This window comes from Hemicordylus capensis, chromosome 4 (genome assembly GCF_027244095.1).
Source record: "Hemicordylus capensis ecotype Gifberg chromosome 4, rHemCap1.1.pri, whole genome shotgun sequence".
Lineage (NCBI taxonomy): Eukaryota > Metazoa > Chordata > Lepidosauria > Squamata > Cordylidae > Hemicordylus > Hemicordylus capensis.
This window is the reverse complement of record NC_069660.1, coordinates 271,163,352-271,179,310: the sequence shown is the minus strand read 5'-3', so window position 1 is coordinate 271,179,310 and position 15,959 is coordinate 271,163,352. Positions and strand designations below refer to the sequence as shown.

General features: G+C 42.5%; 1 non-coding gene across 1 annotated transcript; it reads right to left on the bottom strand.

The window, feature by feature from the left end:
- Positions 1–8,917: 8,917 nt before the first annotated feature.
- On the bottom strand, positions 8,918–8,989 carry TRNAA-UGC (transfer RNA alanine (anticodon UGC)). The gene has a single exon. It is a non-coding gene; the product is annotated as a tRNA-Ala (tRNA).
- Positions 8,990–15,959: the final 6,970 nt, after the last annotated feature.

The window sequence follows — 15,959 nt, the reverse complement described above, 5'->3', positions numbered from 1 at the left end:
AATGATGGACCTCCATAATTCCTGCTCCATAACTGCACTTGGGGGGGCACCAGGGGGGCCCAGAGCGAGTGGTGGTGTAGACCACATAGGTTGCCAACCACCCCCATGGGTTGCTAACCCATGGGGTACTGGGTTCTGTTGTTTCTGAGATGTTTTGAGTGTCGATTCAGATTCTCTGGTAGCATATGAGAGTGGATTCATGGTTTGTCATTGAAAATCTCATATGCTACCAGAGAATCTACACTCAGAACACCTCAGAAACAACAGAACACAGCACCCCATGGGTTAGCAACCCATGGGGGCGGTTGGCACCCTATGTGCACTACACCACCACTCACTCCCGGCCACCCCAGTGCCCCCCAGGTGGAGTTATGGGTCTGCTGAAACCTCCGTTATTCCCTGGGGGGGGGAACCTTAAAGAAGTGTAAACTTCCAACAATTCCTAAGAAATCAGCCCTTTGCCCTATTCCTTTGGAATCTGGGTTGTGGCAGGCACCCCTTGGGGCACTGCCACTCCACCCACTGTTTTGCCCCCCAGGCCCCCTTTCTGCCCCAAATCTGCCCCAAAGACATTTCAACTTCAGAAATTCTTTAAAAATCAGCCCTTTGAGACACTACCACCTGAACCACTCTTCTGCCCATAAAGCCCCCTTTCTGCCCCAAATCCACCCCAAATAACATCAATATCACACATCAACAACAGCAGAGCTTTGGAAAAAATCAAGCAGATTTCCAAAGGTCATGCACATCCACATCCCCCCCCCGCCCGAAATGCAATTGAGCTACACACAACAGTGTGAAATAACAACAAAGAAATGCACACTGCTCCACTGGCCAATGAGGGTAAAATTTACCCTTAAATTTGTTAAAAGGAATAAGGAGGCAATTGCCAGCAGATCAGCCCATGCTTTCGCTGGCCTATCTGTGGGCTGGAAGGCCTGGAAATTCAAACAGATGTCAAGACTCAAAATGGAGACTGAAGGAGAAAGACTTTCTGCGATTGCAAAATGGAGTTCCAAAACAGCCGAAACAACAAAACATTTTGTATCCGAAACAGGGACGTTTTGTTTTGGCTACAAAATTTTCTGTTTTGAGCATTGGGTGTTTTGTTTTGGCTACAAAACAGCCGAAATGGCCTGTTATGTTCACAAAATGTTTTGTATCTGAAACGAAACGCACATCCCTAGTGGAGACTGCCTTCTGGGAACCGCCTCCTCAGCTCTGGTTGCCCATGTTAGCTATTGTTTGGATAAATGCCACCATACACTTTGGCAACCTGTCAAAAAATGGCAGCTTGTTCAAATCAGCTAGACCTAGGATAGATTTCTTCAGAAGGTGTTGTACCACTGCTTTCTGTACAGTAGAGAAAGTACACAATGGCTGCCTTCACACATAACAGACCTGCAGTTTGCCTCCATTTCTTCCCTCCTCCCGCATGCTCCTGGATGATCCAATATGCAGTCTGGGAGACTGCAAAGTGGGGGGCACTGGCTGCTCGCACAGCATGAAGGACAGGCACGACAGTCAATTCATTAGGAGAAAGGGGAGGAGCTTCCTACCCTCAACCCTGGTTAGAACATGGTGGCAGTTTTCGGACAACGCATTGCTGCTTTCAAACCTGAGGTCTCGGTGGCAAAACTCACTACAGACCTAAGTTGGCAATCCAAGTTTGGGGGCTAAAACTGACCCGTGGTTTGGCAATGAAACTGCTGTTTTCTGCATTCAGACTACCATGTTTTTTTTAACCTCTGACTCATCTGCCTTGGGTTTGCCGTTACATGCGAAGGTGGCCATTCTCTCTGAGGGAGATATTAGCAACCTCTGAAACACAAGTGCATAAGCCAACTCTGGTCACTTCAATTAGCTAGGGAGGGCAAAGGTCAAGCTCGTGTGGTAGGCCTCAGGATGAACAAGCTGAAAGGTATCCATAACAACATGACCAGCTGGCATATTGACTTTATTCAGCTCTGATGCTGCTCCTAGTATGGAGTCCAAGCAAATGATTGTGTCTGGTCACAGTGGGCTTTCAAGGGTTCTGATAACTGTGCTCCTGGGCTGAATCATTATAGACCTTTTATCACTCAGAAACAGTCTGCTGGTCAGACTGTTGTGCAGTCTGTGCACAAGCTACCATTGTGCAGAAACTACCATCTCCACCACAGGGTAGGTCCCAGTAGGAATTCAAATCAGTCAATGATGATGATGATGATGATGATGATGATGATGATGAAAAGCGGGCTGAAATCAGGCAATGTTGCCTTATCAGTCTGGGCCAGGAGACAGTTTCCCCTAAAAGATGTTCTTAACTTGCAGTCCCTGGGATAATGATGCCCTAGGGAGTTCTCTTTACTTCTTATTGGGTTGAAACAGCCCTACCTAGCTCCACACCTATTTGCTATCATTCTGTCTGCATCAACGTTGAATGTTTTTTAGAATCTCAGATTATGACAACTAAGAGATTATGTAACAAAATGATGGACAATGTCTTATTACCAATTATCTCATTTTAACTTATTTCAATAACGTGTAGCTTTGAATAACAATTGTAATGGACAGTTAATGCATTTTCAAAGAGGATTATCATTAGTAGTTTCTGAGTGTTGCCCAGCAGCAGTTTGGCTAGACTTGTTCTGATTTTATTAATATTTTAAATTATATGAAAAAATATTTTAATTATTGAGTTGGCTTATGCAAAAATTGAAGCACAGCTTCCAGCTAAACTCAAAGAGCACTCAGAAGAGACCTTATGAAAATCAGATTTCTCCTGTAAATCCCATAAGATGGATTCAATTTCCATTTTAATTAATAGCTTATTTGCTAGTCATTTACAATTCAGCTTATGGGCTTGAGTGTTAACCTGGCTAAACAGTGCTTCCTTGTACTGGGCAAATTGCTTTATAGATGTCAGGCCAGGGTTTGTTGTTGTTGTTGTTGTTTGCCCATTTCTGACTTTTTGGAGATGCTATAAAGAATCATTATGTGAATTATAAAACAGGCATTGAACGACAAGTACCGTGGGCAGGGCAAAGGTGTCTGTTCTGCAAGCTACCTGTTCTCTGCTTGTGTTCTGGAACAGTTGTGGGTTGGTGAATATTTGGCCCTGTTGGATGGACTTTTAATATCTGTCAGTACAGTGGGTACAATCTGGTAAAAGTTAGTCATGGCTAAGTCTCATTAGAAGAAATGGAATGCATCTAATCTCACTGGGAATTTAAATGCAGTGGACATTTAAGTCTCACTGAAATCACTGGGTGCACCCAAATTATCCGATTGGTTTCAGTGGGACTTAAATCATTACTAACTTTTGCTGGAAAGTGACCTGATTTTTTGACAACATAATACACACAAAATATATAATCGGTAGTGGTTCAAGTAACACCTTGTGAAAGCTGTACAAACCAATTCCAGGCCAAACTCAGCACTGTACCACACTGGCCCATCATGGATTAAAGGTAAAACCTGCATAATTCAGCAATCACTTTGCCTAGGAGAAAGTAATCAGTAAATGACATGCACTGTATTCAAAATTATTACAATCTATGGACACAGTTCAGTCATAATTAAGCATTTGTAAGCTTGTGCTTAAATCTCTCCTACTGAGATCTGTAGAACTTTAAAATGTTTGACTTTTTTGTGTGCTCACTGTTTGCAGAGAATCAGAGATGCTACTCAGACTCCCAGTTTAATAATTTTGTGGGAAAGGAATGGAAATATCTAGAATGAACCATCCCAAATTGCAGCATACATAAGGATATCATAACACCTATTTATCCTTTTAATAAAGAACTGATGGCCAATTCCATGTTCATACAGACATAGACTGCAAGGTGAATGGGCAAGCAGGCTTAGATGTAGGAAAAAATGATGATGAATTACTAATGTTCTGTTGGTTCCTCCATGCTGTTCACGTTGAATGGATTATTAAATGTTACATGCCCAGTAAAAACTCACATGCCATATGCCCACAGGAACTGTGTGGTAACCCACTTTTTACTGTACAAATCTATGAATGCTATGTGTTTCCTCCCTTTAATTCCTGATGGGACCACCCACCCTCTAAGTTAGGATGATAAGGTTCGGGGTGGGGGGGCTGTCAGCAAGACATTATATATATTTATTAGCAATCTGGAGAAAGCTTTTGAAATGTCTCTGTTCCCCAAATGAGGGGGGTCTTTTAAAATGTTGCATAAAGCATTGATTCCAGATGTTTTACATTCCTTTTTTAAATGCTAAAAAAAAGGTTCTTCCAAAGTATAGGCAAAATTAGCTTGATGAAAGTGCATAAAACAATCAGTGTTAACTAAGTTCATAGGTAGTTTAATAAAAGCAGAAGTTATAAGAAACCGGGCAATTGTGCCATTTTGTCAGAATAAGATCCAGAGTTTCAGGACAGATCAGGACTGGCCCTAGGGTTTTTGGCACCTTAGGCAAAGTATGACTTGGGCACTCCTCCCTGCATTCTATGGAAATTACACTCTATACTTTACAGAATATAATTGTAACTGAATGTAAGGAGGTGTGCCAAAGTCATACTTGATGGGTAGCACTGGCTGGGGCAGGGGGAAGAGTAAGGGAGCAGATTATACCTTTGAAAATGTATAAGATATCCCGCTTCTGCCTCTCTGCAGTACTTTCCTATTCCGTGCAGAGTCCACCCCACCATACACCATGTCCCTGCTGCTCAGTTGGTTGGTGCGCATGCACAGCCGCTGCTTGTGGGGTGAGTCCAGCAAAGTTCTTACCAGGTTGATTCCTCAAATGGCTGACCCACATGTGAATTGGCCAACTGAGCAGTGGGAGCAGGGTGCAGAGCAGGGTGGACTCCATATGGAATGGCACAGCTGTGCAGGTGGCAGGGGTGGGACATATGATTTTTTTAAAAAGGTAGAATATGCTCCCTTACTACCCCATTGCCCCAGAAGTCACTGGGAGTTGTGGTTATTCAATGTGGGATGGTGGTGCCCACACACCCCCTCTTGAAAATTTGGTGCTCTGGACAATCGCCTAGGTCTGCCTAGTGCATAGGTTGGGCTTGGGACAAAAGAAGGCCTGAGCAGAAGTCTTGCACAGGACTGAAAACCAACTCAAAACAAATAAATAGGATGATCAAGAAAAGAAACCAAGCAACAGTAGAAAAGAAATATATAACAAGCAATATGTCACAGTTAAACAATAGGCAGGTTCAGGATCAGAAAGAGAGATGGTATTGGTGCTGAGCCGTAGGCAGCCACAGAGTGTGTTGGCCAGGCAAAGTTCTAGGCTGACCTGGAAGCTTTATACTTCTTCCAGGTCATGGTGAGACCAATGGCTTGCCTGATTGAACAGAGTCACTGCAGAGCCCAGGAACACTTCACAACCCAGGGAACACTTTAATCTATGGCTTACCACATAGAGCAGCATCATATAGGTCCATAAGCCTCCTGATTCTAGCCAAGCAGCTCCTGACAGATAAAATGGACAAAATCAGGCATGTAGGCAAGGCAAGGCAAACAAGCAAGCAAGCAGACAGATAAACCAGGTACAGATGGCACACATAAAAATCCAAGCGGACAGACAGCAATGTGAAGGGGCAAGTATGCTTAGGTGTAGGAGCTGTCTGTATCAGCATCTCCAAGAAACAACCATTGATTAGTCATTCGTAATTCCCTTTAGAAACTGAGGGCAATTACTCTAGACAATAAGGCTGTTCGCACAAGCAGCCCTACCAGGGTAGGACTGCTCATGTGAAGTGCTGGGATTGCAGCCGATCCCAGTGCTGCCCTGCTGGGTAGCCCAAGGTTCCCCCCCCCCGGGCTTTTACCCAGGTAGAAGAGCACACTACATGGTTCCCTGGTCATGTGTCTGTTCAGGCTGCATTGCAGACACAGAGCTGGGTAGCTAGAGCACCTGGCTCTGTGGAAATCCCCACAATGCACTGCATTCCTCACACAGTGCACTGGGGGATTTCCGGAGAACAGGTTTTATTTCCCTGGTCTTTGGATGCCCACATGGCTCACATGTGTGGCTTGTGTGGGTGCACAAACCACACAGCCACAAGAAGCCACCAGATTGTCGGGGGGGAGGTAGGGGTAGATGCTATCTTGTCTCCTCCCCACCCCACCCTCAGCATCCCAATTAAAGGTTGTGTGAACAACCTTAACATGTAGCATTACTTGGTTGAGCTGAAGTTTATCTTGGGTGCAAAGTGGGATTGAACCCCAATCGAGTTTTGTTTTACTTGTAACACTGAATAATTCAGAACCTCAGAATCTCTGTGGTTACATTCCTGTCTAAAATTCACATGACATATATCGGATCAATTGTGATATACAAGGGAAATTATTTCTCTCACCACAGTGCTAGTATTAAAATGCATACAAAAGAAGAGTACTTTTTTATAAACTCGGTGTGTGGTCATTGAAGCTATTTTCCAGTACAAGGATTTTAGGATACCCACAGAACTTCCTTTAACTGACATGGGGAAAATGAATGAATAATTTCCCCTAAACTATACATCTTCAAAGTAAGCTTTTGTCCAATCAGTTTGCTTGACATCTCAGCACACTTGAATTCCAAGTATCTTTTTAAGTAAACTTACCTCTGTTCAGAGGCAAGTAATATTTGCTGTGAACAGTAAGTAGGGTTTAGAAAACAAATCAACTATCATTTACTATTTCACTTGATCACAACTTCAATAAATATTCAAGAAGGCTAGGGAAATTTCTGTACACTGCATTTTCATACAGCCAATTTTGACTCCATCTTACAGCCACATTTGTCTTGATTTGACATAAAAAGCTTAAGAGAAGTTAAATATCGCATTAGTGGGGGTACATGGCCTAGAACCGTGGTTGGACTGATGGGAGCTGTAGTGAAGCAACATCTGGAGACCCCCGGCTTGGGACTTGCTGGCCTAGAGCATTCAATGTACTGTTAGAAATTAAAGACTCTGTGGAAGTCCTAGAACAAAAAAGAAAAATGTGCCACCTATCTTTTAAAGGGTGAATAAGGAAGATCCAGGAAACCAAAACTGACCAGTCAGTCAGTCTCACTCCAATACCAGGAAAGATGCTGTCTCTGTGAAGTCATGAAGAAGACTATTTACGAAGACTCAACATGGACTTATGGGGTAAGAAATAACTGTAAACAAACTTGATGTTCTTCTGTGCTAAAATGACAACCTTTGTTGATAAGAAGGATGTCATCTCGAGACTTCAGTAAGGTTTCGATAATGCCTTCTAGTTTCTTATCATGTTAAGTAAGTATGGGGTTGCTTTTATCGCCACAGAAAGAGTAACAGCGGGTTGGAAAGCTATGTGGAAGAGTAGTTCAGCATTTAAAAGAATGACATAACAAATTGGGTTCCTGTAGATCTTGTCCACCACCTTAAGTGGCACAGCGGGGAAATGCTTGACTAACAAGCAGAAGGTTGCCGGTTCGAATCCCTACTGGTACTATATTGGGCAGCAGCGATATAGGAAGATGCTTAAAGGCATCATCTCATATTGCGTGGGAGGAGGCAATGGTAAACCCCTCCTGTATTCTACCAAAGAAAACCACACGGCTCTCTGGGCACCAGGAGTCAAAATCGACTCGACAGCACACTTTACCTTACTTTAAGTCTTGTTCTGGGTCTAGTGCTATTTAATATGTTCATTAATGAGTTGTATGAGGTCTTCTATAAAGGTCTTTAGGCCAGAGAAGGATTTAGTTAGGTTTAGAATGATTGATTGAGTCAATCCATCCAAACAGAAGCATTGACTAGAGAAATTCCATTCATAATCCAACGGATGAACATGTGTAACAGTTTGAAAATAGACAGCTTTAGATAACCCCATACCTCTGGCAAGAGCCTAATGACCTATGAGGACCCTTCCAGGACTTTGTTGTTCTATGTTGTTTATGTGTCAATCAATCTGTGCATGGTGCATTTTCTTGTTAGGGTGCTATAGATATGAGTCTTAAGAGGCCTAAATACCCTTAGTCAACAGCATATGTTGCTTAATCAACAAGCATGTGTATTTCAGGGGGAAACCAGAAGTAGATATCTATCTATCCAACTGATCACACACTTTACTTCCTATAACTTGGTACTCAGCTACATCCATCTAGATTGAAAGTTGGTTGAAGCCCATCAATCAGAGATATGCAAGTGATATGTCAGCAGTTAAACATTGCTGAGTGTGACTAAAAAGATAACATATACAAAAGACAGAATGAAAGATGACAAGCAATAGAATGCTATTACATCCTTTAATAAAAGAAAGAGATGCATTTGTTTACAAATTTAAAGCTGAGGTTGTTACTGTTAAATGAGGATATTTCTGTTACGTTCTATCCTCTTCACTGGCATCATAATTCTGTGCAAGGTATCCCTTCACCAGTGTTCTGACTAATTATAACTTGATATGGTAAGAAGAAATTGCACAGAATTGCTTTCTGTATATTGATTGGCCTTGACTCGTTACTCTTTGGCTGCTAGCCCCACCACAACATCAGCCTGCTTGTTTAAGTGGTAAAAGAGGCATGCTAGGCAGTGAAGAGAACTAGTAATCACCACTGAAACCACAGTCCCACAGTGGCACAACCACAAAACTAGCATATATAAAACATTTGCTTTCCTCCTGAGAACTCCCACACTGAAAAACATACTACTCCAAAACACTAAATGCATTACATTTAAGCACACTTTGCTGATCAGATTCATAAATAAACTTGCAAGAATATCTTAAAGCTGCTTTGAATGCTAGAAAAGCAAATTATAAATATATTTTAAAAAACAGGAAGTTCTCACATTGCATAGTTTACCCTTACTGGGTACAGGTACATAGGAATATAGGAAGCTGCCTTATACCAGGGTCAGACCACTGATCCATCTAGCTCAGTATTGTCTACATTGATTGGCAGTAGCTCTCTGAGGCAGATGTCTTTTTCTATCTGGAGATGCCAGGGATTGAACCTGGGGCCTTCTGTATGCAAAACAGATGCTCTACCATTGAGCCACAGCCCCTGTACTCTAGGGGCAATATCTTACAGCAGACAGCACTCACATGTAGCCAAATGCAAAGTGAGACCCTGCTTAGCAAGGGGACACATCATGCTGGCCACCACAAGATCAACTTATTCCCCTTCTCACATATACATCACCTTCAAAATACTCTTAACTTATTATTTGGAGAGAGAGTGTGTGTGTGTGTGTGTACATGTGGTCTTGTTCAATCACTAGTGTGCCTCCGGGTACAGTGTGTGCAGATCCAGGGGGAACCGAAGTGACTACCCTTCAGTTGACTTGGCCTATCAAACACAGGTATAGTTCTGCTCTTCGTACTTTTCAGGGGAGAAAGTTTGTTAAGTTTGGTCATTCCAGGATCTTGGCTGTCATCTCTCAAGAAACGGCTACACAAGATGATGTGGGGGATTGGCTATATCAGTTGTATGTAAAGTGGCATGAATGTACAGTTCTGTGCACAATACACCTTGAGTGAAAACAGATGTAATTCAAAAGCAGGACTTAAGCACATTCTTCAACCATGCAGCAAGTTGGCTTCACAATCACACTGACAGATTAGCATAACAGGAATCAGATTCTGGTTCAGTCAGGCAGTCTTGAAGTTGCCTCTCTCCGCCCACTGCCCCCTGTCATTCCTTCTGATTGGGAAATGTTAACAGAGCCCCACAGCTGGCTGCTTAGGATAACATCATGCAGTCTTGCCCGAGATATTTTGCTGCCTGAATCAGAACACTAACATCCTCCTTATCTTTTCTTCTTATTAAAAATAATACCCCAAATTGCTTTTTTTCAAAATCTGTCCCCCTTCCTTCCTTTCCTATTATGAAGGGGAGAAGAAAACAGCATGGTGCCTTACCTTCTCTACAGGAAGGTCTTCCATGACTGCCATGTTGTCCCTGAGAACGTGCCCCCAAACTCCACAGTCTGAATGGGGTCAGCTTAGGCCTGCTTCATGGTAGAAGAGCCAGTATAGATGAAAATGTGGGTCTGAGTTGCCATTGTCACCTCTTCCTCCTCCTCTAACCTACCAGCAACTGCCTAGCAGAGCCTCCCCTCCTGTGGCAAATGTTGTATAGTTGAAGCACAGTTGTAAAGTTGAAACAAGGTGGCAATTTACCAGTGTCTTCAGTGCCATTTGCCTTAACTCGGACTGCCTGTACCTGGCAGAGATTCTACAGAATGCAATGTATTGGGACTTTTGAGTACTGTAAGGCTGCTTGCGAGCCATTTCTTTTGTTAGGCAGATTACTGGCTAATAATTCAGGAAGCCTGGTTGATATTTCTTTAATAGGTGCTAATGGTCCGGAGAGTATTCTCTTTTCAGTGTTAGCCATCAGAGCTTGGAGGAGGGGAACCCTACCCCCAGCTAACGGTAGGGGCTAATATGATGAGTGTGAATATGAAGAAGGCAGCAGATGTTTTGGGGTCGGACTGAAAAGAGATGGCGGTCAAGCTGAAGAGAAGAACACTCAACAGTACATATAGAGCCAAGCGGCATAGGCTCTGAGAACTGGTGTAGCAAAGTGGGTAAGCACATGAGGTCATCACCAAATCTCACATCATAGCCATAGGCAAGCCATTCTCTCTTAGCTTCTGTAGGTGATGTGCTTTGAATACTGAAAGTAGTACATGAATAATTATTGAAATTATTAGTCTTGGCTGATATGATGTTCAGCAGAACATCAGTTTAAGAAGGGCTGGTGGCCCACAAGGAGTCCCTAGGGGCCTTGCAGTGATGGCCTGCTGTGCAACCAGGAGGGTGTGGAGGGGGAGGGGAACAATGTTTGCTTCGCTCCCCTCCCTCCAGAATTCCCTTCCACTTGCATAAATGTGTCCCTGAGAATCACACAGTCCTCGTGGACATATTTATGCAAGTGGAAAGGACTTCTGGAGGCAGGGAAAGAATCAGAAATTGCTTTCCCCTCCCACTCTGTGTCCTCTCAGCTGCACAATGGGCCATCACTACGGGGTGCTAGAGGCTCCTTACAGACCCTCAGCCTTTCTTAAGCCAATGTACTACTGCACATCATGTCTGCCACTGTCTAATAATCACTCAACTTCTCTCCATTCTTGATGCTACAGAAGGACTTAAAAGGGTGTCCAACTGTTTTGCTGAACTCATTCTCAGCTGAGAAGCAACCCTCTACGCAGCAGTATTCTGCATGCATTTTAAGTATTAACTGTACTGAATTATTCTTGTTACTTTGGGATCCAATTTTTGCCTGAAAAATGGAATGGCATTATTTATTTTTCTGATTGACTGATTGATTAACTAAATAATATTACTCCCAAATATTAGCTCTTGACAGTTCATTGCTCAAGCTATCAAGCCTATTATGTTTCACTGCATGCATTTGATAGCAATTTGGTGTGAAAGTAAATAACCTCATCTTCTGTTCCCTTCTTTGTTCATTGGGTTGTACACTGTGTCTTGTTAACATTTTTTTGTTGACATTATGAATTTAGTTCTGGCCCAAGAAACCTGTAGTACAAAGGCAGTGATCTCTCATTCAAATTTATCTTAAGTATATATTTGCAATGATATGCTTCTCAGAGTCTCAGGTTTATATTATCTGTGCATTTAGCGCAGGAAAATAAATCTGATTTATGCAGAAGTGCATGGTGAATGATGCAGCTTGGTAATCTCATCTAGGGGAGGGACCATGGTTCAGTGGGGCCCTGGTTCAGTAAAAAGCATATTCTTCGCATGCTTAATTTTCCAGTTCCAACTCTCTGGCATCTCCAGTTAAAAAGATCTCAGAGACCAGGGCTTGGAAAGACCTCTGCTTGAGTCCTTGGAGATCTGCTGCTGATCGGAGTTGACAATATTTGACTAGATGGACCAATGCTTTGATTAAATATAAGGCTGCTACATATGTTCACATATGAAATGAATCATGCAAATAGAGAGGGGGTTACAGTATGCAACGATGACATATTGTGCCCCTCTGTGGTCCCTGTGATATGAAGGTTCTCCCATTCTTTGCACATTTCACCTGGAGACACAACCATTGCACTGCAGTAGGGACAAATGTTGCCCTCCAAATCTGAAATTGAGAGGCCTGGTATCCACCAAAAGAGATAACTAAAAGGGTGTGATATATGTCTAAATACTCTTGAGTCCCCTTGAATGGATTTTAACATGCATGTCATATCAAATTGCTTATTTTCCCTGGGCATGCTCCTCCATTAGCATTGATTGATTGATTGATTGATTGATTGTTAAATTTATATACCGCCTTTCATTAAAAACAATCCCAAGGCGGTTTACAAAAGTTAAAAAACATACAATAAAAATGACAATTAAAAATATTAAGCTAAAAATATGAAACTGCATCTGGCACCATGCGCATCAAATATGCACCATTGATACACATGATGCCAGATGCAGTGAACACACATCATTGCAAAAAGCAGGAGCAGCTTTCTGATGGTGTGAGGTGAGGTGGTTGCCTTAGGTGGCAGCAGGGCAGCAAGATGTCCCCTGCTGCTCTCATTGGAACAGCTCTTGAGGACCCATCTGACCCTTGCACTTCTCACGTTCCTTGCAAAGTCTGCAAGAAGCACAAGAGAAGAGAAGGCTGCTAACAACCTATCCTCTTCCCTGCCCCCTGCACTACTTTCAAAACCTGCAATGCTTTTAATTGGGGACTGGCCTCAGCCAGGGGTGTCTGGCAAGGCAGTATTTGGTGATTCGCCTCAGGTGCCACAATATCTCTCAGGCCAGTCCTAACAAAGATTGTTTATCTTTGGTGGCATATTAGCTGAACCTATGACATTATGTGATGATACAAGACAAATGTGTGCATCAGCATGCATTACTGAGTAAATTCTAGGTTTCCTTGGATTTGGCATACACCTGATTCCACCATTAAGTGGTGTTGCTTTTCTTTGCAGTGGATCCTTCAGTGTCAATAGTTTGTGTGTTTTCTTCAGCACTTTAGTAAAACTCTGACACAATCTGCTGGCATTTTTCAACTTTTAACAGCACTTTCCTCAGGTCATACTTAATTGAATCTAGTGACTGATTTTAAATTACTGTAGCCCAATGTAGTGTGTAAACATGTGCTGCCTATGTGTGCTTCTATCAACAGCAGAATCTTTGTCCCTTCACTACTAAAAAAAAAAAAGAATTTACAATTAAATATGATCCATCAGGTCCCATTCAAATAAAGAAAGGTAAGTCTGTAGGTGCCTCACTCCCTCTCCTGGAAAATCAATGTATAGCACTGATTTTAAGAGGCTACTGTACATCTTTTGAAATATTTATGACACCCCAAAATATTTATGGCTAATGTGGCCATTATCTGTATGCAAAGTAATAAAAGTTCTGTCATTTCCCACTAGAGGAGAACCCTTCCTTCAACATTCTTATGGCTTCTACCAGAATTTTAGGTACTCTGATGAAAAATTCTCATGTTGCTTATTGTGTAGTGACAACCACTGTAAAATCTTTGAGTCTAGAATAATAAGTGTTGAAAAGCTGTATATAAATACTTGTGTAGTAGTAGTAGTAGTAGAATACCTACTTTAGATCATTGATGTACCAGCTTCTTATTATTATTTATTGTTTACACAGTCAGACAGCTGTTATTGACTGGTTTGTTTTGTCCAGACATCAAGTCTTTCCCAAGGACCTGGGATGGCTGAATTTTATTATCAATGTTGTTGCTGTTGTTATAGATATCGTCGCAGAATATAGGCTGTTCCCAGTAAAGTTGCTTTTTGTAATTGGCCGATGGTGATTCCTGTGGCCCCTATGTTGTTGAGGTGCTCTTCAAGTTGTTTTGGAATTGCACCTAGGGCGCCAATTACCACTGGGATTATTTTGGTATTATTATTATTTTTTATTTTTATTATTATTATTATTATTATTATTAAGTAAACAATGTTGTCCTACATTACCCACCTAGATGATAAAGATCAAAGCTGTAGGGATCTTCTAGTTCCAACAAATTAATACAACATAGAAACCTATGATTCTGCTTATTTCTCCACTGTATGTGCCTTCAGGGGTTTTGTTAATACATACACACAGTCGCCCCATGTGAATATTGCCTAAGTGATTGAATAGTAGTTTCACAGAATTGGAAGGAGTCTAGTTCAGATCCTTCCTGGCAGAGTCATTGATTCTCCTCTCCCCCAAACAAAAACCTAAATAATGCATACCAAATGTGCCACAGCCAGAGAACAAGTAGTTTTAGATTACTTACTTCAGAGAAGGCTATACAGCTGTTGTTGGACTGCAACCCCCATCATACTTACTACAATAAACAGCAGCTGGGGATGATGGCAGTTGTAGTCCAGCAACATTTTGAGAGCCTCAAGATGGCCATTCTGGCTTACATCAACAAACCATGCCACACATCTCCCCAGTTCATTTCCAACTCTAAAAATGGTAATCAGCCAGAGTGTGAGTGAAGCCCACCTACCAAGCCTATGCATGCCACCGCTGGATTTGGGTTTTCTGCCTTAAAAAAAGAATTCTGCAGTGGGAATAGCAGCTCGGGAGTGGAAAGATGCATCAGAAAAGTAGTGAATGGAAACAAAGATTTAAAACGGTCACCTCCTGCTTCTCTGATTAAATTTATTGGTATAATTTAGAATATGTATTTACTCTCTCCTGAAGCTGAAAGGAGAAGCTGGTTCTGATGCCAAGGAAGCAGACTCTTCAGAGCAGCTGGTAGGGTTTAGGGACTGAGCAGTCATTTTCTTACTATCACGCAGGGTTCAGAGAAGCACAGTGGTGTTTCCATTGCCAGGGCCAACAAGAGAGGGAACCTAAAAGGTGCACTCAAGATCTAGTTTATTGGCCTCAAGCCAATGGCATAGCTATAACTGAAGAGGGGGGCAAATGTCCCTGTGCTGTTGACGGAGAGGAGGGCCTGCCAGCTGAACAATGGTTTGTTCTTTGCTCTCCCCCTCTCCAAAGAGAAAGGCAAGGAGGTCGGGGAGCAGAGGCCACTTTTGTCCCAGGGCCAAACCTTGCTACACCCCAAGCTCAAGGTGTTTCAACTCAGTGACTTCAAGGTCACTGATTAAAGAAAAGCATATTCTTTACAGTCTTAACATTCCTCTGATCCTGGAGGAGAGACAGACAAGGCTGCAGGAGGGAGTGGACTAGTGTGATGAGTCTGTTCCCCTAAACTCTTCTGCCTTCTGCTATCCATTAAACCATCTAGGGCTCATGCTAGCGTGATTCCTCTTTTTTCTCTCTATGAACTCAGTCCTACGCTTCTAAGTGGAGCAGTGTCAACACAAGCCCTAAGTCAGCCAATTAACAGCAGAAGAGAGCACAAGAGTGATCAGGAAACACTGGCTTTCATCAGCCGGGTGCAGGTACTAGCTCCATAAGTGTGAAAAGCCCATTGACTCTCCTTGCAAATGTGCAGAGCCTCAGCAGTCCTGAAGAACCACATCACCACTGTAGGATGCTTTCTCCATTAGGAATAATATCAGAATCATCCTACAGTGCCAACGTGATTCTTAAGAGCCACTGAGGCTCTGCATGTTGGCATGGAGTGTTGATGGGATCTCCACACTCATGATTCAGTGTGCATGCCCCACTGATGGAAGAGTCGGGGGCTGCATAATCTCTAAGTCACTGTCATAATCTATCCACTCCCATCTTCTCCAACCAACACACGTAGAAGGGATTAAAGTGACAACAGAGGGTAGACACTGTCATGCTAACTCGTCTCCTTTCTTCAGCCACTCCCAGATTTTGAGCATCCATGTCAAAATTTCCTAGCCATTAGTAGTAGTAATAGTAGTAGTAGTAGTAGTAGTAGTAGTGAGAGACTATACATGAATGTCCAATTCACAGACTGCCTTGGTGAAAAGCATAAACAGGTTTGCAACCCCAACCAAGCCACCTCAAGTTAGGTTTATTGGGTACATCTCCAAGCCACCTAACATTCTGTCCCTAGTTGTGGCAATTTTCTGATGCACTGGAGGAGAAACTAATCTA